Consider the following 20950-nt stretch of genomic DNA (forward strand, 5'->3'; position numbering starts at 1 on the left):
TTGTGAAAAATTTCTTCACTGTAAGGGTGGTCAGTCATTGGAATAGGCTGCCAAGGTACGTTGTGGAATCGCCATCCCTGCAACTGCTGCAAAAACATGTGGATATGGTGCTTGGGGATGTGGTTTAGTGGTGAACACGGGAAAAATTTCTTCACTGTAAGGGTGGTCAGTCATTGGAATAGGCTGCCAAGGTACGTTGTGGAATCGCCATCCCTGCAACTGCTGCAAAAACATGTGGATATGGTGCTTGGGGATGTGGTTTAGTGGTGAACACAGCAGAGTTAGGCTAACAGTTGGACTGGTTGATCTTCAAGATCTTTTCCAACCATAATGATTCTATAATTTTATGATTTTGTTAAAACCTTACTAGAATTAAAAATCTAGAAAATGTCTTAGAACTGCTATAATAAAATATATTTTTCAAACTGCTGCTTTTCTACTTAGAAATCATAGCTTCATTTTTCCTTGTTTCTCATCTCTGCTTGACTAATGAAAGGGATCAATACGGCTCCTGTTTATATCTCTGTGCACTGAGATTATTTCATTGTCCTGCTTTGCTGCTTTATTCACTTTATAAATAAGGAGAATAAAGTTGGTCGTTTGATTCTTTTTGTTTAGAGTTATGTGGGCCAGAGAGAGATTATGATCCTAATTTAGTAATGCTCTTTTACTGAATGGCAGATCTTTGTGCATATGAGAAGTAATGATGGAAAAGACTGGGGTGGGAAGATACACTGGAGTCGGTGAGCAGACATGCAAGGTGCCAGCCATTCTAGCATAAGGCACCTTCCTTCCTAACTGATGCCATCAGCAAGCCAAACCAACCACTTTTTAAATGGAATTGTGATCATGTTCCACAGTGAATGACATAATTCAGGGATTTAATGCATCTTTGAAAACAAAGTAAAATGATTTTGCAAGACTTCAGCAATGTTGGCCTTTAATTTGAGCAGAGCAGTGGAGTTCTCATGCCCTGTGTGCTGGTGTGCAGATGGTAGTTCTGTAGCTATGCTAATTTGAGTACAGCTGTGATTAACTTCTGCTGCAAAACACTAGTCCCCAGTTTTGCCACTTTCTACTTCTCCTTTGAAATTTAATTTTTTTCCCTTTGTGGTTGAAATCTTCCTGCTTCCATTCAGTTCACTTTTTCATTCCAGTGCAATGAAGATGGTGGTAAAGGAAGTTAACCTTCTTCTCTGAAAGGCTGCTCACTGAAAATGAGCCAAGGATCAAGTTATGGCATCTCTTGTGAAATCACTGTGGACTTTTTAGAGTGCTGTTTACAGTATATGGATATCTGATCCAGGTTATAAATATATAGCAAATTTTAAAAAAGTATGTATGTATACACTGATTTTCCCCATGTTAGAACAGTGAACAATAGGAAAAACCCACCTCACATGCAGATTTATGATTGGAAAACTGAAGCAGAGCTAAGTGTATTGAGGACATCTGACTTTGTTAGAAATGGTGTCATTAATTAGCTGTGATTTTTTGGACAACCCCATGGGAAATGATTTTAAATGTTTATGACAGAGTGTAAGATTAAGATCTGCTAAAGTCACACTGCAGATGAGAACAGTTGACCCTTTAAGAGATGAGGAAGAGAAGGAAAGAAGAGCATATCATGGGAGATTTCAAGCTGCGGAGTACAGACGGTCTCCCTCTAGCAGTACTATAACTGGGTATTCTGAATAAAGAAATAGCAACATCCTTAGGAAAGACATTTTGCGCCCTACTCTGAAAAAAACAAGGCATCCTGTTGTTTGAAATAAAGAAACAAAGATTGAACACACAGCCAAAAAAACCCAACTTTTTAAGTTTCAAGCATGATCAAGTCTGAACTAGCTGGAGAGGAAGGTACATATCTAAAGCTAAGTGCACATAAATTTGTGTATATTTGTGTATTTTACACTACAGAAACTGGAAAATGAACAAATGATAAGCCACATGATTTGAAAAAGAATTGCTTCAAAAAACCTCACAACAAGAAACCAACACTGCAAATTAAAAGTGATGATTTGAAAACCATGAATATTCTGAAGAGAATTAAGGGACTTTGGTAATGGTGTGAAACAAATCAAAGAACGGGACAGGTCAGGGAGGAGGGAAGATGATGAATCTAAATCAGAAGCTTGTGATTGTAGAAAGTAACAGAAGAAAAAGCAAAGCAACCCAAGGAGAAAACTGTAACTTTGCAATTAACAATACAGAAAATAAAATGTATTTGTCTTGTATTTTGGCTAAATAAATAAATATTATATTTTGAACTCATGAGCTGGTGTTGAAACACTTGTCTTTCCTGTACTGGCTCGGCAGGCTCTGAAATAGCAGAGTATTTGAGCATACAGGCTTAGTTTGTCGACTTCGGTCTCTAACTTTGTTGGATTATCTGCAGAATTATCTGTACTGATAATGTAGATTTTTATTGAACACCCCCACACTCACACCTCAACTTGCACGTACGGAAAATTTAGATATACTGAGAAGAAGATTAATATTGTCTTGGGCAGGATAAGTTGCTTATTCTAGTCTTAACAGACTGACTCTAACCTTTGAGAAAATCATTGAAAAGGCTGACCAAGGACTTGATTAACCAGGAATTAAAACACAGCAATATATAATTCATACTAGACAACATAGTTTATTTGAGAAGATCATATCTGATTTTTATCTGGAGGAACAATTAGTAGTTTTCATGTAATATGCTGAGATACAATATGTTCCACAAACAGAGCTCAGATAAACTTTAGGTGACTAAGTGCAGAGGTTGCTGTCCAGTTCCTCCTCCTCCCCAGCAGTAGCTGTGCAAGGACAGTGCAAGGTTCCCTTATGAATTTTTGAAAATATTTTTGTTTGTTCTTTTGATCCAGAGCCATTAAAAAAAAAGAGTAAAGCAAACAGGCCTGGGACAAAGGAGTAAGAATCAGGACTCTCTTCTCCTTAAAATTGCTCTGTAACTCTAGTCTAAAAAAAACCCAATTACATTTGCTATCACTGTTTGCCCATATTTCTTCCAGTCATTCTGCTAAGTGAAATGCATATCCAGAGAGAACAAATGATGAAAATTTGGATACTACAGGGAGTCTCAAGGAATAATTAGAATCATGACTGCCATTCATTATGGATAAATTTTTAGATGTCTCTGTGAACCATACAGTTGGAGTTGGTGTTGCACAGAATTTTAAGAAATTAGAACAAGGCAAACTCAAAGAGATACATTAACACTGACTAATTAACGTGCTGTAAATGGGAAATCATTGAGCAACTAGTTTAGCAGAAAGCAGTCATATGAAATAGAACTTTGTATATGAAAAAAGTTTAGAAAAGCTACCACAGTGTTTGAAATTGTGAACAGTGAAAAGTACAAACAACTCCTACAGTGTCATACAGATCACTTCACAAGTAGTAGCAAGCTAACAAAATGTGCATTTGAATACAGTTCAGTATAAGAGTCCTACCTCCAGAAACAAAATAACGAAGGTGGCTGGCAGAAGGGTCATAGTGAATAATCAGCTGAATCCATAAATTCCCAAAGAATCCTGATGAAAAGAACTAAAATGTGGCAGGGTAAATGGAAAGCCTAGAGCAGAAGAAAGATGTATGCATTAGCCAAGATGTTGTATAGTTTCTGTATTAAGCTGTAGTAGTTATTTAGGTTGCTCGCACCCACAAGTTGGGTTCATAAATTGGAACTTCTCCCAGTAGATATTTTGATTAAAGATTAAGAAAAGAGCTGACAAACTGGGTGTGTATCCCTTTGAAAAGGCAAGGTTAAAGTTGTAAGAGATGACCTTTACTGGCCTCTCTGTTCCTACACAATGAGCAGCTCTGGGGTAGTAGGCCCATAAGTTAGGGAAACAAATCTATAAGCAGATCCATAGCAGGAAGGCTCAATAAATTGAATTCAAAACTAAAGATGCAAGTTTTTACAGGCAGGGTTAACAACAACAGAACATTACTATATACAGGAGTGGATGTCAGTAGTTTTTAATCAACATCAGCTGTCTTTCTATGAAGAAAAGCATTACTTCAAAGATTAATTTAAAAGTTAATTTTATTGTCCGTAGTAAGATTGTTGGATTACAATAGATCTGGTTTGCTAATCTGCTCTGTAAGGGGATCAGGTGTTTGCTCTCTACACACATAAATAGAATGAGTCTCCTTCTAAGGGAATCCAAAAGAGAATGTGGAAAATGCCATCCTACGAAATCCTGAGTTCCCTAGCATGATAAACATCTGGCTTTTCATGTGAGACTTGGATTAGTTTATTATTTTCAGTTCACAGACATCTTGAATTGGGACTGTGTAATTTACGCATTACATTTGTATTCAAACTCATGCTAGTAGTTCGTGAATGAACAGTTCAGCTACAAATATGATGCCAAAAAAGCAGAGTTGCCTTAGCAGTGAATTTTTAATGTATTTCACATTTAGCTGAGAAATTTGTCTTCAAATGACCTTTTTTTTTCCAAAATGGATACTTCATTATTTCACACTTCATTGCTTAAATTATAAAACTGGCTCCCTATCCCAAAGTCTGATTGATTAATGTTTCAACAAAATTTTGGCTGTAGTCTTTTATAGGTATATAAACCATAGAAATCTATATGTATAAGATATTTATATATGTAGAAACCTATACATATATAAAAAACCTTACTGCATAAAAAATTGTGGCCTGTAAAGCTGACAACCCACATAAAAGGAGCAAAAAGTTGGAGAAGGTAATATTTGAAGCCAAACTATTAGTATAATATATGTTGAAAGATTTCAATATGAATATGAAACGTAATTTTTAGTTGCTTCCATCTTCACCAAGTTTTTGTGGTACATTTCTGCCTAAAGCTGAATTAGGCAAGGATTGCAGTAAGAAAATAGTGTCCTGACCAAGGCAGCTGTAAAGAACTGCATTCTGTTCTGAGCTCTGCCGCCAGCTTCCTTTGTGATGCTCACATGTAGTTCAGCTTTTTAGGAGGTTGACACTAAATACATGTCTTACTTGCATGTGCTCAGCTTTGGTCCAATTTGCAAAAATGCTGAGTGCTCAGTCTTCTCAAGGAGAAGCTGTACTTTGAGTCAGGAGATTACGTGCTTTGAATATTTAAATACATGTATTTCCTAAGTACTGTGGAAAATAAGTTTCCATAATAATCATCTATGTTTATATACTGCCTGTTGCTCATGTTGAAAGCATAGTGCATCATGCTGATCCCAGACTGTAAGTGAAGCAGGTCAATTTACTGTTGAACTTCATAGAAAGTTCTCTTATGAAAATAATACTTGACAGTGAACACTTTGGAATGCTGCACTAAATGGTGCGTGCAGTCATGCAATAGGCAATGGAAGTAAGACAAAACGTTGAATAGAGTGAATATTGTGGTGAAGTACAGAGGGCAGCACAGTTGGAATGTCTGTGGTTAGATGCATTATAATTCATCCATGTGAGAAGACCCATTTGCTCAAGCAAGCTCAGTGAGGTCCTAACTCAAGAGCTTTATTTTCTATTCCTGTGTTCTTGGGGTACACTGATTAAAGTGAGTGAAATCATATTCCTTGATTATCATGTGAAAGCTGATTTTTATGGTGGAAAGTGATTTTGAATGGGTTTTGTGCTTATTTCGCTTTTAGTTTTATAACTTAACTTTGTTGACCACTGAAAAGTTTTATATGGATGGAAATGCAGCAGTTCCTCTTCAAGATACAAAGGCAATTGCAGAAAGAAGTAGTCCTAGGATCACTTACTTCCACTTGCTGTCTGCAGATGGTTTTAATGGCTTTAGTGTCCTGCAGATACTCAGTTGCACTTGTGCCAAATTAACTATTATCTTGTAACTGGTTATAAATACCAAGGAATAAAACAACTCTGAAGAAAGCTAATTTATGGTTGGAACTCCAAATCTTCTTTCATAAATACTACATTTCGTTTCATTCCCCTGTCAGTCTCAGTTCACTGCCTTCAGCCTTTCATCAGCTCTTTGGGGTGGGGGAATCTCGAATGCATTGTCAGAGATCATAGAATCATTTAGGTTGGGAGCATTGAGTCCAACCATTAACCTAAATGCTGTTTAGGTTGAAGGGTTCTGGGATGTGATTAGGGCTATAAGGGTATTGCAAATACAAGTGCAGAACTCAATACTCAAAAGTGTACGGAATAGAGGGAGTTATTCTGTGTCTGTGGATGATTAGTGTACACATGGTGTGAGTGCTCATACTCTTTTTAGGGGGTTGTTTTTCCTTTGTTAATTTTTTTTACAAATACGTACTTTGAGAGAAATCTTATAAGCTTATTTAATTGCTGCTTTGGAACCGAAATGCATATTTAAAAATGGCCACTGCAGGGAAGATTCATACAGCGTCACCGAGTTTGGTTAAAAGTCGATGTACCTCTTCCTTCCCCCTCTAGTAAACAATCAGGAACTTCATTAGCTGCAGTAATTGTGCAAAACCAGAAGTGAGTTATCAGATCATCTCAAATATATGGTGTGTATGTAGCAGAAAGGAAACCAGTTTGGAACAGATAGCGCAGAATGTTTTGAGTGCTCTGCTGTGTGAAGAGAAGCTTTGTCATTCCAGAAATCCAGACGTACGCGTAGTAAATTAGAATGTACTGAATATCCAAATATCAAAGTGAGTCAATCTGTAAGTATTAAGCAGTATCGCTTGGTGGTCTTTCTGGTGTTTTGCGTCTGTTGGTGAGTTTTGGGGAAGAGGGAGTTGGTTTGAGGGTTTTTTTAGGGGTTTATTACTTGAAAAAAGGCTTAGCATCACTGTGTTTTCCACTCTGAGATGTGGGGTGAGTGGACTTTTCTTGAAACAAAAAAATCAGTTTGTTCTAATGTTATAAAAGTCCAAAGTTAGAAAACTAAGAGAAAAATAGGGAATAAGCAGTTAAAGTAACTATGAAAGGTATTGTGCACACTGGAAAAAGTACTGTTCTTTCAATGGCTATTTAATAATGTATATTGAGATAATGTAATTGTAATATTTAAATTTTGCTGCTCCACTGTCAAATTTTACAGTTTCATTGTCAAAACACTCTATTGAAAAGGCAATTTTGTTTGACAAATAATTTTGCTCAGAAGAACTTCAGCAAATGGATAATTAACCAGTGCTATGGTAGAGCTATGCAAATTTTTGCATGCATTATTGATAGTGACGGCCAAAAGAATCCCAAGTAAACAGAAAGGGACAGTTGATTTGAGATTAATTGTTATACAGATGCTTCCCTCTATGTACTGAAAACGTGTTGAAGCAGTTGCTTGCTGTGTAATTTTAGGTAGTGTTAACGGAATTTTATTCGAAACGTATTAACAGGTACTGCTAGAAAAATACAGTTGTTAGATTTCCAGCAGTCAAACAGTACCAGTATTCCCAAAACGTGCCATTGGATGTAATTGTTTTCTTTCTGGGTTTCAGCCTTTTCTCTTGATAATGCTTGGTGCTTGTGGCCATGTGCTCTCAGCATCCCACGACATCTTTTGAGATGATTTACGTAGACCTAGATGTGTTTATGTCTTTATTTTAAAACAGAAGTAGATAAAGACTTCTAAGTGCCTTTTTGGCATTAGTGCAAATGCTTCTTGCAGGGAAAATAATTTTGAGAAAATTCTGGGTCAAACCTCCTGACCTTATTTGTTGATGTTGCTGCTGTTAACTGAACTCTGTACAGCCATATGCTCGTGTTGTGCACTTACTACTATTGCCTTTCCTACTTGAGCTCTTCTGGCTCTGAGTGACTAGCACATCTCTGAGTAAGGACTCAAACCCAAATTGCTGCTTTTCTAAGTGAGAGATTCTGAGCAAGGTGGGGTTTTTTTCCCCTCTTATGATATGTTTTAAAGACTGGTTTTAGAAATTCCCCGCTGCTGCATCTCAGTCAGAATATAACCTTTTTATGGTCCAGGTCCATTGCCAACTTTAAAATTAAAATGAAAGCGAACATTTCTAGTAAGTTTGAATATTTTGTGGGGTTTTTTAATGTTATATTTAAACATATATATAGTGACTGTTTAGTTTTGCCTTCTCTTTTTTCCTATTCCAAGGAAGCTCATATGGTCAGGTATTTAAAAATAACCCTCTGAGAAAAACTCCCAGAGTCATATTTATTCACACAAAGCCCTAGCTGAGATTGGCCTAATGTTAGGGCATGGAAAGTGTTAGGTTGCTGCTTCTGCCTCTCCAGGGCCAGGCCTGAAGTGCTGTGTTGGTGATGCTCCATGCTCATGTGCACCAGTCAGCTAGCCCCTGGCTCATCACAGCAGCTGAGTTTTCCTGTGACAGGCACGATGAGTTGACTTTCTTTGCTTGTTTGGAACCCCATAGTTTTCAATTAACTTTTCTTTCTCGCTGGTCAATAGCTCTGCCGCAGCCTTCCCTATAGCACAATAGCCCCCTCTGTAGAATCTACCATAGCCTTCCCTGCCAGGTCCCTGTCTGGTCCTTCCCTGAGAAAAAGGAATCTTAAACCTTTTAATGTACATGGACAATATTGCTGACACATTTGATACTTAGAGTACTTAATTCAGTGCTTTAATGATGCTATTAGTATCATTTCTCATCTTCAGGGCAGTGGCTATTACAGTTGCTGCCAGTTGCTGTGAAGCTGGAGTGAGTGGAAGCCATTGTAGGGGGCCTTGTAGGACAGTATTTGGAGGAACTTGAGCAGGATTCAGCTTGGGTTTGGTTACGTGGTAGGTTTGTATTTGCATACAGATTTCCTTTGTTTTTCCATGAATCTGTTCTGACTAATACTTTGGCCTGTATTTCATTAAAAGTGTTGACTGCAGAATGATGGTTTTGGTAACAGATGAAACAAAACTTTTCCTTTTTTTCCTTTGCATGTGCATGTACAAAATAAAAAGTACAGGATGACCTTTTTTATTTGATAATTGAGAATATGCATGACTTTGTTAGGAAAGCCATAGACTTAAAATACCAGTCACTGGTCTTTTTAGAAATTAATGCCAGTATGATGTATCAGTTCTCACTCCCACTTATCCTCTTATTCTCTCCCCTTCCCATCCCCCACTACTCCCTCCCTATTTTTAGAGACAACACAAAGCTGTTTTGCTTCAAGTCAGGGACAAAGATTAGGATAGAGTTCTAATGTTTTGCAGCAGATTTCTAAAATGTTAAATGAGCCATATTTGTGTTGTACTCCTAAAACAGCACTGAATTGTCTCTATGTGGTATTCATGAATGCTGGGTTTGTTTACTTCTAAGAATTTTAATCCTTACTCTCAAACTATCAGCAAATTATGGCTAGAGTTTGAATTGTGGCGAATCTGTGTGCTAGGAGCAGAGATTCCCTTTTTCTCTATATGAGAAATTGTGCTGTAAAGCGTTCCTTGTGTTCTTGTGCAAATAAAACTAAGTTCTGAGTGTCTGTGCTCCTGTGATCTGCAGACTGCATAGTGAAGAGAGAAGTATTAAAGAGGGCTGTTTATGTGGTGGTGATAAAAATCACACGTACTTTCCGGAGACCTAAAGACCCTGCAGATTTTATTAAACTTTGAAGAAAATCACGTGCATGTGTGCATGTTTATCTGTATTGATGATTACATGCAACTGGCATGGGAAGGTGGTGTTAAGACTACTAATGTTTACATATGTGTCAGATGCAAGTTTGCAAACAGAGCACGAAATGAGGATGCTAGGCATTTAGCATATGTGAAGCTTATGGAATGTTTCACAAGAATTCCTTGGTTTAATGGCAGAATGGTTGCTTACAGTATTTAATAATGTGGGAAACATTTGTGTGTTAGTTTGCAGTTCTTTTTGCCTTAAAGGATGCAGTAGAATCCAATGCTAAAAAAAAGGGACACTTCGAGCAAATGCTGACAGTATAGAGAGATTCACAGGAATCTTAGCATAGCCAAGAATATTTCAGCTGAATAAAGTGATTAACTACTTATTTCAGTTTCAGAGTCTGAGATTCAAACATGTTGCGAGTGCTGTTATTCATAAAGTTCTGTTATAGAAAAGGTAAGAATGTGATGGGCGTGTTTACTGAAAATTGAAGTTTGATATTTTTGTCTGAATATAAGATAGCATGCACCTGACTCAGTGTAGAGATGTAGCTTTTTAACAGGGCTGCACACTGTATCCAGTTCATCAAAGCCATCTAGGAATCTATCGTTGTTGTTAAAAGCAAGTCAATCACTCCATATTGCTAGTTTTGTTCTGTCTTGGAAGCCTTCTAAAGCAGAGTTTGTTTTTCAGTCTCAGGTTGCCATCAGCATCCTTTCAGCTTAAGGCCTTGCCCTGTCTGTCCCCATGACAAGTTCTGTCTACTCTGCAATCATGAGTGACGTGATGAAACTGGCACTTTAGGCATAGGTGCACATAGTGGGGCATGGAGCAATAATAGTTCTTAAAATTTGCATAGTTACACAGCTTGCTTATCCACGATTGTAAGAGGCCTCATTTTATGTCTTTATGCAAAGCTCATCTAGCAGAAAAAAAAAAAAAAAAAAAAGAAAAAGAAAAGAACATGTACTAAGAAATCTAATTTGGTACTGCCATTAGAGTTTTTTTCCTTTTTGTGTTGGCCTGTCACTTCAGGTTTTTTCTCCCTTTTATAAAGGGTTGCAGTAACACTCATTGGAAGACACCAAAGTTTCATCTTTTGTGGAGCTGATACTGATAACAGGTCATAAAGAATTATGGAATCTACACATGGCTGAATGGATCTGGGCTTTTACAAAGCAGGTTTGACACCCAGCCAGTTCTGGTCTCTGCAGACCTAATAAATGAAAGAGATTTTTCCACTGCCCTGTCACAGAAAACAAAAACGCAGCTTGCTGAATTGGCTGTTCGCTGCCAGTTTAGGAAAAAAATTGTCATTTTCTTGCCCTGTATAATAAAAGCAGTACTAATTAGTAGAAAGCACTAAACCAATCTCATATGGTTTTCATCTAGTATTTGAAGCTTTTAAAAATTCTCTTTCTTTATATATGGTTGTGATAAGAACTTCTGAGAACTTCAAGTGTTGTTAAATTTTAGCAATCAAATTGCATATTTTCAGGCAGCTCTTAAGCAGACGGGAGTTGTTACAAGAGCCTCTTTCAGAGTTGCACTTTTGGTTTGCAAACTCCTTTTGACATCTCCTATGAAAGCAAAATAGTCCTTTTCTTCTTTTTAAATTCAAAATAAACCTATAATTGGTTTATAGGGCCTTGCATTCAAGTTGATGGCATTTCTGTCCGTCTGGGATGCAGAAGGAAGAAATGGGGGAAGGAGGGAGCCCCTTGCATCTGGTTAGCAGGCCCAGCTCTGTAATTGCCTGGAGATCAAAGAACCATTTGATGGTGGCCGTTAACACCTTCCAGGGTAATATCCCCAACTCCCTCTCTGCCCATCCTCCTAGTGCAGCTCAGAAGGGTGGCACTCTGAAAGACCTACCTCATGAACAGAAGGACGATAGATGGGAATGATGGTTTGGGCTGTATGGGAAGTGGGGTGAAAAGCCAAAGGACAATTTACAAAACCTTTTGCAGACTGTTGCTAGCATGGGAGGCTGACTGTCCTGTTGACGTGCAAGAGTAGGAATAGACTTAGGTGTGCCAGCCGACCACTTTTTTTCAGAGAAAAGTTAAATTGCATCTAAAGATGATTGTTTTGCATGCTCAAATGCCGTGGGCATGTGCAGTGGTACCAGCCACGCCAAGGGTATGGCAGCAATGTGGTGCAAGAGCTGGGAGTCTGCAGGGCCACGGCCAGGCGTGTGCACCAGTGTTTCCACGCATTCCCTGCTGGAGTGGCTACTCAGAAAACTGGAAAATTCAGTTGTCTCATTTGCAGTCATTAAGACAGCAGTAAAACTGGCCTGCCTGGCTAGAAACCAGTCAGGTAGCAATCATATAAAAGGCCCTTAGGTTCCCAGAAAGGGGCTGAAGGGAGGAGTAGCACTCATGTGACTCAGGGATCAGATGAGATGGGTCAGCAGGGTCCTCCTCTGAAACCAAGGAGGACAGAAATGTAGCATGGTGGTATTCAGGGTGCTCCAAATAGGTGCAATGAGCGTGACTGATGGTCGTAGCAAAGCGTGAGGCTCTCTTTACCTCCTTTAATTTATCTGTAGTCAGAATTTCTTTGCACCTTACCTTCCATGAGAGCATTACTTTAACTTGGTGAAATCTGCAGATTGCAGTTGCACTGTAGACATGGCAGCTCTTCCATTTGATTTTACTTGCACTTCAGGAACACTTGAAACAATTAAAATATTTTATCTCTTTTAAGAGATGCAACTTACTCCATTTGTGTTCAAGAGGAACAAAAGCAGTTTCCTCATTTCTGGGGGTGTCTACAGAAAGATCCTGGAACCAAAGAAGAAAAATGAGTCATCAAATTTAGTCATAAAATTGGTGCTGTTTTGATTTGTAGACGATCTGAGTAACATTTTGGGGCAGTTTTTTAAAGTCACCATATATATATATTTTTTTTTTTATAGTTTTATGTGTATGTATGTATAGCTATGTGAATGCATATGCATAGTATTATGCTTAGTAAATTGAGTAGAATCATCTTATTTTAAAACTGCATTTAAATACTGTACATTCTTTTTTGACTGAAATTCATGGGATTAATATATAATAATTCTTTGTTTCTGTGTGGCAACTGTCACTGGAAGTAAATATTGAAACCATTTCACATTTGGGGAGATTATGTGGTAGAGAAGCTGTTCCTTCATATGGGTTCCATAGTGAGTTGGCTTAAAGAGAAAAAAAAAATGCTTGGCAAGAAATCCTAAAATAATACAAACCAGGCTGCTCAATTTGAACCAAAATACTGAAGTTACTGTTGTTTTTTCTTCTTTGCTGAAAGACTTAAGAAAAGCTTCCATAATTGCTGCACTGTGCCGTTTGAAGTGTGTTAAGTGTGTGGTGTCCATAGTAGTCAGTCACACTGGCTTGAAAGTGAGAGAAGCACCACTGAGAGCATAGGTTAAGACTGGGGCATGCTCTGGTCACCAGCTGTACTGGAGACTTTCTGCAGTTCTTGCACAAGGACCCAGGAGAGGCAGGCTTTATTACTAGGTGCTTCCCTAAATTTTTAGGGTGTTCCCCCGCTACTAAATTTTCTCACTGGGTACTGCTATAACTGTGAAATTTAGGCATTTAGAATTATGGTGTACGATATGGCTTTGTTGGATTAGCTATAGAGCACTTACCATGGCTATCAACCATGAATTGCAGTTTGGAAACTGCTGTTTGGGGGATTCAGAGATTCTTCACCCTCAGTAGGAAAGAGACAGAAGATGGCAATAGTCATCAGGCTGCAGAGGGAGAGCTACGTGGTTTAGAGGGCTTGTCTGGCTTAAACAAACGTACTCACCCACTTGAAAGCAAATGTGACTGATTCCTAGTCTTTGGGCTAGCAGGTGTTAATACCTGTGCAGAGGGGAGAAGCAGCAACAGGTGAGTGAGAAGGTTTGGTAGGGCAGGATAAACTGAGCAGGATAGGATGAATGCAAGGAAAGGGACAGGAGCACAGTAACTTTTTAATCGTCGTTAGCTGTTAGGTTGGCTCAGTACTCTAGGGTAACAGCACCCTTTCTGTCCAGAACAACACTGTGGTGTTTGGGGTATTTATATGAGGGGAAAGATTTGTGGGTTCAAGTAGGAGATCTCAGAAAGGAGATGAATAAGTTTTACAGATGTAGCCCAGGGAGTAGAGAAGAAATAAGCATATTAAATCAGAGCTGTCAAGCATTCAGGCACCAAAGTGACATTTTCTCAGGCAGTATCTGTTAGAAAATATTCTCTGCTCCTCATCATGAATTTCAGACCCAAAACCTACTGTTTCTGGAGCTAAACACACTATTGGAATAGCAAGGTGGTATAAAAAAGAACATTTTATTAAAAAAAAATCTCACAAATTGAGCACAAACAGTATAATAGATTTTAATTATAACTATTTTGTCAAGGAGCCTGTGCATGAAATGCATTTCTGTATGTTTAGGAGCAATAATATTTCTCAGGGTTTTTTTGTTTGGTTTGGTTTGGTTTTGTCTTTGAACTCTGAATGAATTTTATAATTTAGTTTTGAATTTCTGAAAATTGGCTCAGTGAAAACTAAAACATCGTTTTAAAATAGTCATAAAGCAAAAAGGGGGTTTTGCTCACAAGAATAAATGGCCACAGTGTATTCCTGTTCCGAGCCACAGTAATAAGTGGATAACTTTAAATGGTTTACTTTGCTACAGTACCAAAGCCAAATGTGTGCCAGGAGTCATCTTCAGTCTGAGATATGTCCAAATAGCCAGTTCAGTGGCCATAGAATGCTACAGGTGTATTTGCATTTGTTCTAGGGACTTTTTGTTAGCTTTCTATGCAAGATAACCTTGTGTCTGTGCTGTTACTCAGTTTTGCTTTTATAACTCTCTGATTTAATTTTTTTAGAAAGTTGAATCACATGTAAGTGTATGACTTCCAATTTTCACACATCTGAGACTCAAGTGTATTGTTTTGAAAACATAACAAACTGTAAGTAGATTTATTCTAGTAGATAGCATATGGATGGCATACTACTATATACCCCTTACTATTTGCTCTGTCGCTATTTTTGGCACTCGCATTCCTAGGCATAAGAAAAACAAATTTTCTTGTAGAGTACATGAAGTGAGGTGAACTTAAATATTGGTCTAAAGAAGTGCTTATGAAATGACCAACCTTTAGTCAGTCAGAACAGTGCTTGAGGTCCTGGAAATTGCTGTCAGTCCGGTGAAAGTCAGAGGGGGACATGACTTGATGTCCACAAAGCTATGACCCTTTGCCTCACTTTGGACCTGGTGTTACCCTCAATACTTGGTAAAGAATGGGAAAGGCATTTGCCCTTGAAAATATTGAACTGAAGCAGTAATATCTTGAACTTGCAATGATACTAGATGGGTTTAGCAGCAGAGGTTTGGTGGTGTGGGTGTTTATTGTGTCAGACTTGGCTTCCAAGACAAGGGCTTCTTTTCATATAACAATGAGACACAAAATTAAGGCTTCAGTGCCACAGCTGTTGGAAGTTGTAGGTGGTGATGTCAGTATTGGTAACTCACATTTATTTTATGTGTTGTTTTGGGTTTTATTTTTATAATACGCCCTAAGTCAATAAAATCAGTGGAGAACAGGTATAAGTTTGCTATTCCATTTTAATCTACTTTTCAGTGTGAGGGCAAGCTGTGAGCAGCTGGATGCAATGTATTGTGGAGCAGTAACCTTAATGTGGGAGTCTGTTCTTTTGCATAAGAACCATAATGTTTTATACTGAACTCATTGTGTCATGTTATTTGAACAGACTGAAATAAAAGAGTAAACTACACTATACATGTTGATCAATGCATGAAGTAGTTTTTATGTTGATGCTAGTCTGTAAGATTTTGTAGTTGTGTAGGATTATAGAATTCTTTGATATACTTCTTGAAATTAAAAAGGAAACCATGATTAGGGGATTTTTGACATTTGAAAGTTCTAGTATTGTAGGAAATTTTGCTCCTTATTATGATGTAAAGAACATCTTCCCTAAACAAGTTTAATAACAGAATTAGTTTTACCATGTAGAGAAGAATCCCTCACCAAATGATACGTTATTTGCGTTGTAGTATGGCTTTTGTGATAGTTGTATCAGTAATGAAATGCTGTTGAAGGTTTTCAGAGAGTAATTTGTATTTCAGAAATGCTGGAAACTACTTTAAAAATAAAATAAAGAAAAAGGGAATCTTACCTGACAATGAACTAATGGTCTTGGATAAGTAGTAAAGCTTGCCTCTGTTGGATAAGATGTTCAATACACTTCAGCCAGCTGTCTTAAGTCCTTGTAGGAATACACTTGTCCTAAGGAAGATTAGTCTTTTTGATGATTAGTTCACTGAACTGAGCCTCACCTTTTTCTTGACATATATAACCAAGTGTTTATATATTCACAAATCTTACGTAAATACATGCAATCCTAGAGCCTTTTCAAGCATTTCCATTATCAGTGTTTTATGATTTGTTTTACATTAGAGCTTTCCTATTTGGTACAGTGTTTTAGCCCATAAATATTGATTTTGATGACAAAATAATTAGGTTATATTATGTTAAGCAAACAGATAGCTTTTTTGGAGGTCTGCTGGACTTCGGGTGAGTTTTTAGGACCACAATGTAGTGGCCTGTAGGAATGAAATGTATTACACTTGCTTACAGCTGAGAGACAACTACCAGTGCCTGATACTTCTAATCATTTGGGCATTGCTGTATGAATGGAAATGCATTTTTTTCCTTTTTCTTCACTGAAACAAGTCCTTTGCTGACAGCAAATGTGTTATACTCTGCCAAATGAAATAGTGCATGAAATTCTGCTCTCTTTTTTTAAGCAAGAAGTTCTGTGTAGTTTCCATGATTGTAGATTGAATTTTCATTCAGCCTGATTATATTTTTCATCTTAACTGTAACTAGTGACCGGATAATTATTTTGGCCTTAAAAATACATAAAGCTATTATAGGTGCTTGATAGGCTGTTTCATGACTTAAATTTAATTCAAGATATAATAAAATTATTTATTAGAAATCTTTGAAAACAAAAGTGAACTTTTAATGCTCATTATGTTTTACACAGTGATGTTGAAGCTTCTCAGTTTATTTTCATAAGAATTAACATGAATGTTCTAGGAATGTGCATGTGGGTTCTGTACATTTTTTTGCCGTAGTTACTAAGTGTTTTTTGAAAATTAGGTGCATCAGATGTCTCTAGATGAAACATGATTTCACAGAAATAGTTAGTCATTCCTTAGAAATAATTATTTCTTCTTGAAAAATAAATGTCATAGTGAATTTAATCCATTTGCATCCATCTGTGAGCATGTGAGAATGTTTTTGTCTTTTCCTGGTCTGGTTTTCTGGACCATGTTAGTGCAAAGTATTTACAAGAGCCATCAAGAAATTGTTACCCTGTTTGTTCAGTATAAAAATACATAAATTGGACTTTGCTCTAAAATAATGTGTTGTCTTTTTTGAGAGGTTTTCCTTTCTGTATATTAGTTTGACAGTGTGCTGCATTTGTTTTTCATGCTGAGGTAAATAAGAGATAAGTAAGTACTAAATAGAGAAAGGGAAAGAAAAAGTTTCCCAGGGTTTCATACAAGAAGGCTGCTTCAGCTCCAGGCAGGCACAGGTGATCACAAGCAACATTATTGTGTGAAGTTACCCTTCCTCTTTGTGACTGATACAGTGCTGCTCCTAATTTAGTGCAAATGCAAAGTGAAATGGATTTGCTTAAATTATCTCTATTAGCTGTGTGTGACCTTCATCAGAAATGAAGCTAACCCATTTTCCTTCAGGTTTTCATGGCCTAGAAGCATGTTATGAGCAGCTATAACTTTTCAGGCAGGCATTGGTACGTCTAGTATGAGAACGGTGACATCCAAAGAAATGCTGGCTGGACTGAATGCCGCTGTTCAGTGGTGCTGTTTGAACACTGGTTGTAGGCATGTGGCTTGGTGTTCTCCTTTGCACTGTGCACCTGCAGCTGCTTCTCCTCAGTTTGACCACTGGTCTCAGGTTGTTAAGATTTGCAATTCTTGATTCAGCCAGCTGAATGACTTCAGCTATTAAGGGATGAAAGGGGAGTGCCAGGACTTGCAGTAAGAAAGGCTGCCTGGCACTTCCCAGTATAGGGTGCTCCTAAGAGTTCTTTATAACTTTGCAGAATGCTAGCCTTTATGGCTAGGCTGTTGCCTCTAGCTTAAAGGCTCTTTTGCTGCTAAAATATTCATTGTCTGTAAGAATGTGTGGAAAAAAAAGTTGTTTCCCATTGTAAATGTGTTTGATTTTTTATATAGAAACTTTTTGGGTTGTTTGTTTTGGTTTGGTTTAGTTTTTTTGGAAATGCTCCCCGTCCCTCCCTTTGGAGCAGAGACTAGGAGTTAGATGGCAATGTGGGAAGTGCTGGTGATAGGCACTGGAAAGAACAGCTTATGAATCATGGCTTTGCCTTTGTCAGTACTGCAAAATTCTCAGATCTAACCAAAATGGCACTTTTCACATGTAGTCTTGAGCATGTGACAGCTGTGTGGCCTGGAAGGGGAGGAGAAGGCTGAGCTGGTGGACAAAACCGATGCCTTGTACTGCAGTGCTGGAGAACCGAAATTGGACCTGTGAGACACTGACATGCATGGGGTCCTAGTGTGGTCCTGCTGCTAAAATGTCATGACTGTTAACAGGAGAGTCAGACCCAGAGAGTGAGAGTTAATATTGGGGAATGAAGGAGGGAGGAAGAAGGGGGGGTCAAGGGGAGTGTGGCACTGCTAGCCAAGCTTGGAAGTGACTGAGCCGGAAGAGATGAAAAACCTCTGGGACTTGGGCGTAAGGTGAGGCTTGGCAAGGGCAACGAAGATAGGAATGAAAAAGGACCAATGCTTGAATCAACATGGGCCAGAGGATATGGCTTGAGAAAAATAGGCAGAGGAGTTTGTTCTGGAAGGTCCAGAGATCTTTGAATATTAAGTAAACACTCTTTGATTTCAGTAGAAGCTCCTTGAGAATCTTTTTAACCATCGCCTATGGCTAGTTTCCATGCAGAGAATTGATTCACATTTGCAACCTGTTTACTACTTTGCCACAAGAGCTGCACAGTATATCTGAAGATATCAACCTAACTGCTGGTTTTTGTGTGATGACATCATATAAGGTCTGATGTTTCAATTTCTTATTTCCAGAAGTGGTGAGTGCAGACATTTTTTGTGTGGCAGTGTCCAAGTCAAGGAACATCAAAACTGAGCTTGTCTTTGCAAATCTTTCGTTTTGCCCCTTGCGAGGAAGCTCCTCAATTTAATGATATTAAATCATGTGCTGACATGCTGGTTTTTTCCCACAGGACCCCTGCTTCGTGCCCTGCACAGGATGGACATGCTCTGGGAATGAATCTGGTTGATGTGTTGGAGAAGACTGTTCTTTGTAGTACCCCTGCCTCACTTCCAGCAGAAGTCGGGACGTGCGTGGTGGACGAGGCAGGGGATTGCAGGAGGCAGGAGCTGTTCTGGTGCTCTGCGCAGCTGCATGCTGCCCTGGCGAGTGGGACTCTCTTCCTGGCTGTGCTGCAGACTTCCTAGGTGATGCTAGGTGAGTTGCTCAATCCCAGCTTTTCTCATGTCTTTGCCAAATGCATGTGTCTTGCTTTCTTGTGGGTGACTTGAGATCTTTGGATCTTGTTTGGAAAAGTGCTGAGCACTGATAACTGTGAGTGAGGCAGTGGGGGCTGAGGTTTGAAAGTGCTATATAAAGCATAACGTAATACTACGTGTTGTGAAAAGATTAGGTCTGAGTTATGCCAAACTGGAGGCAAAGTTGTCTTCAGAACTGGAGAATGATTTTAATCTTAAAGCTGTCACTGCTTTAGTTAGGAAGCTAGGAATAGCACAGTTATTCTAAGTTAGGAGTAACAGAGTAATGGTAGGACTAACCATTATGTTGATGAAGCACTCAGCTGCACCATTGAATTCACAAAGAAATCACTTGTTCCATCTTCCAAAAAAGATGTGAGTAGCATGCAGTAAATAAGGTATAGGACCATATGCCAACTGCCAAGAGTTAAGCAGATTTCTGTTTTGATTAGTGGTAGTTCTGTACACTGCATGATGCAGAGGTGCTGTGGAAATGGTGTGATGTAACTGTGATGCATACCATGCCACAAAAGCAAACAAAGGCAAAGTTTAGGTTTTCTGAAACTTCTTGTATTTCTTCCTGTGAGTGGTTGCCTTGGCAGATTAGTTTTAGTGTAGACGTTTCTATCGTGTAAGATGATTTGGAGTGCAAGAAGCACAGCATTTTTGGATGCTCTCAACTCAGATATAGCATATGTACATAAAACCAACATGCCGTGTAAATTCATCATTCATTGCAGGCACATGCTTCTTGTGCCTGGTTATTGTATCAGATAGTAAGTAGAGAGTATTTGTAATGCCTGCTATCATAATGTCTTGGGGTCACAATTTCATCTGCATTTCCTCTGACTCAGGATTTGTATTTTCCCAGTGTGATATCCATAGCTAGCTACAATGCTGTTGTAATCAGGAAATAATAGAGATTTTTTTTTTTGGCCAAGGCATGATTAAGCTAAATATTGTTTTAACTTAGCTAACCTGAATGCAAATATCTAACATTAGATCAGATTTTATGAGTTGACCAGGAGCGTGTCTTTGGTGCCTAGAAACATAGTGAGTGTGTTTGCCAGATAAGCTGTTACTCTCCATTGCAGGGGAGAGAGAGTAAAAAGCTATGATGCTTTGATAATGGCTGAATATTATATTAAATACACAGAGTAAGAATGTACATTCCCCTTCAAGCTTGCTCACAGGGGATCGACTGCATATGGCTCTGTGAAAGGCTGCAGTAATGCTTTAGGTGTTGAGCAATATTTTTAAGAGCTGCTTTCTAAGAAAACACGAGGTATTTTTGTTTGACTACTGCTGTGCAGTGCAAGTCGTTCTTTAAATCTTTAAAAACAAACAAAAATGGCAGCGGGGGTGGGGGGAAACAATCAGTATTTTATGAGCAGAAGTTAAAAATGAAATTATTTGCTTTACCTAGAGCATTGAGAATTATGTTGCAATTAGACTGATGCAATAGTACACATTACGAAAGGATCGTACAGTTCGCAGGGCTCGCTAGGAGAAAGCACGGGACTGGAGCAGCAGGGATGTTGTGGGCCTGCAGGGCAGCATGCTGGCACAGCTATGTGGGGGAGATTTTCAGCTAATGTGGAGAGAGGAACGCCAAGAAAAATAAAAACTGCTGTTCCTGCGTATCCCATAAAACGGGGCGGGAGAGGAGAGGAGGGTGACTTGTTTTATCAACGTGTCTATTTTATTTCAGTGTCACATCTAATCCAGTGTAGAAAATGTTTTCGGTTATGTGAAAGAGAGAAAGAATGGAAATGGAAGCTCATTATGAGCTAATATATTTTGAAAGCTGCTAATAAT

The 20950-nt window shown here is 38.4% G+C and overlaps 1 protein-coding gene across 1 annotated transcript in view; it reads left to right on the top strand.

Annotated features, from left to right (window-relative positions):
* NCOA2 (nuclear receptor coactivator 2) overlaps window positions 1–20950 on the top strand; it is a gene marked incomplete at its 3' end in the record, with an annotated part of 149014 nt that overhangs the window by 39128 nt on the left and 88936 nt on the right. The window contains exon 2 of the mRNA XM_009069239.1: window positions 18847–19091. The remainder of the gene's footprint in view (window positions 1–18846; window positions 19092–20950) is intronic.

This window comes from Acanthisitta chloris, unplaced genomic scaffold, assembly GCF_000695815.1.
Source record: "Acanthisitta chloris isolate BGI_N310 unplaced genomic scaffold, ASM69581v1 scaffold17822, whole genome shotgun sequence".
Classification (NCBI taxonomy): domain Eukaryota; kingdom Metazoa; phylum Chordata; class Aves; order Passeriformes; family Acanthisittidae; genus Acanthisitta; species Acanthisitta chloris.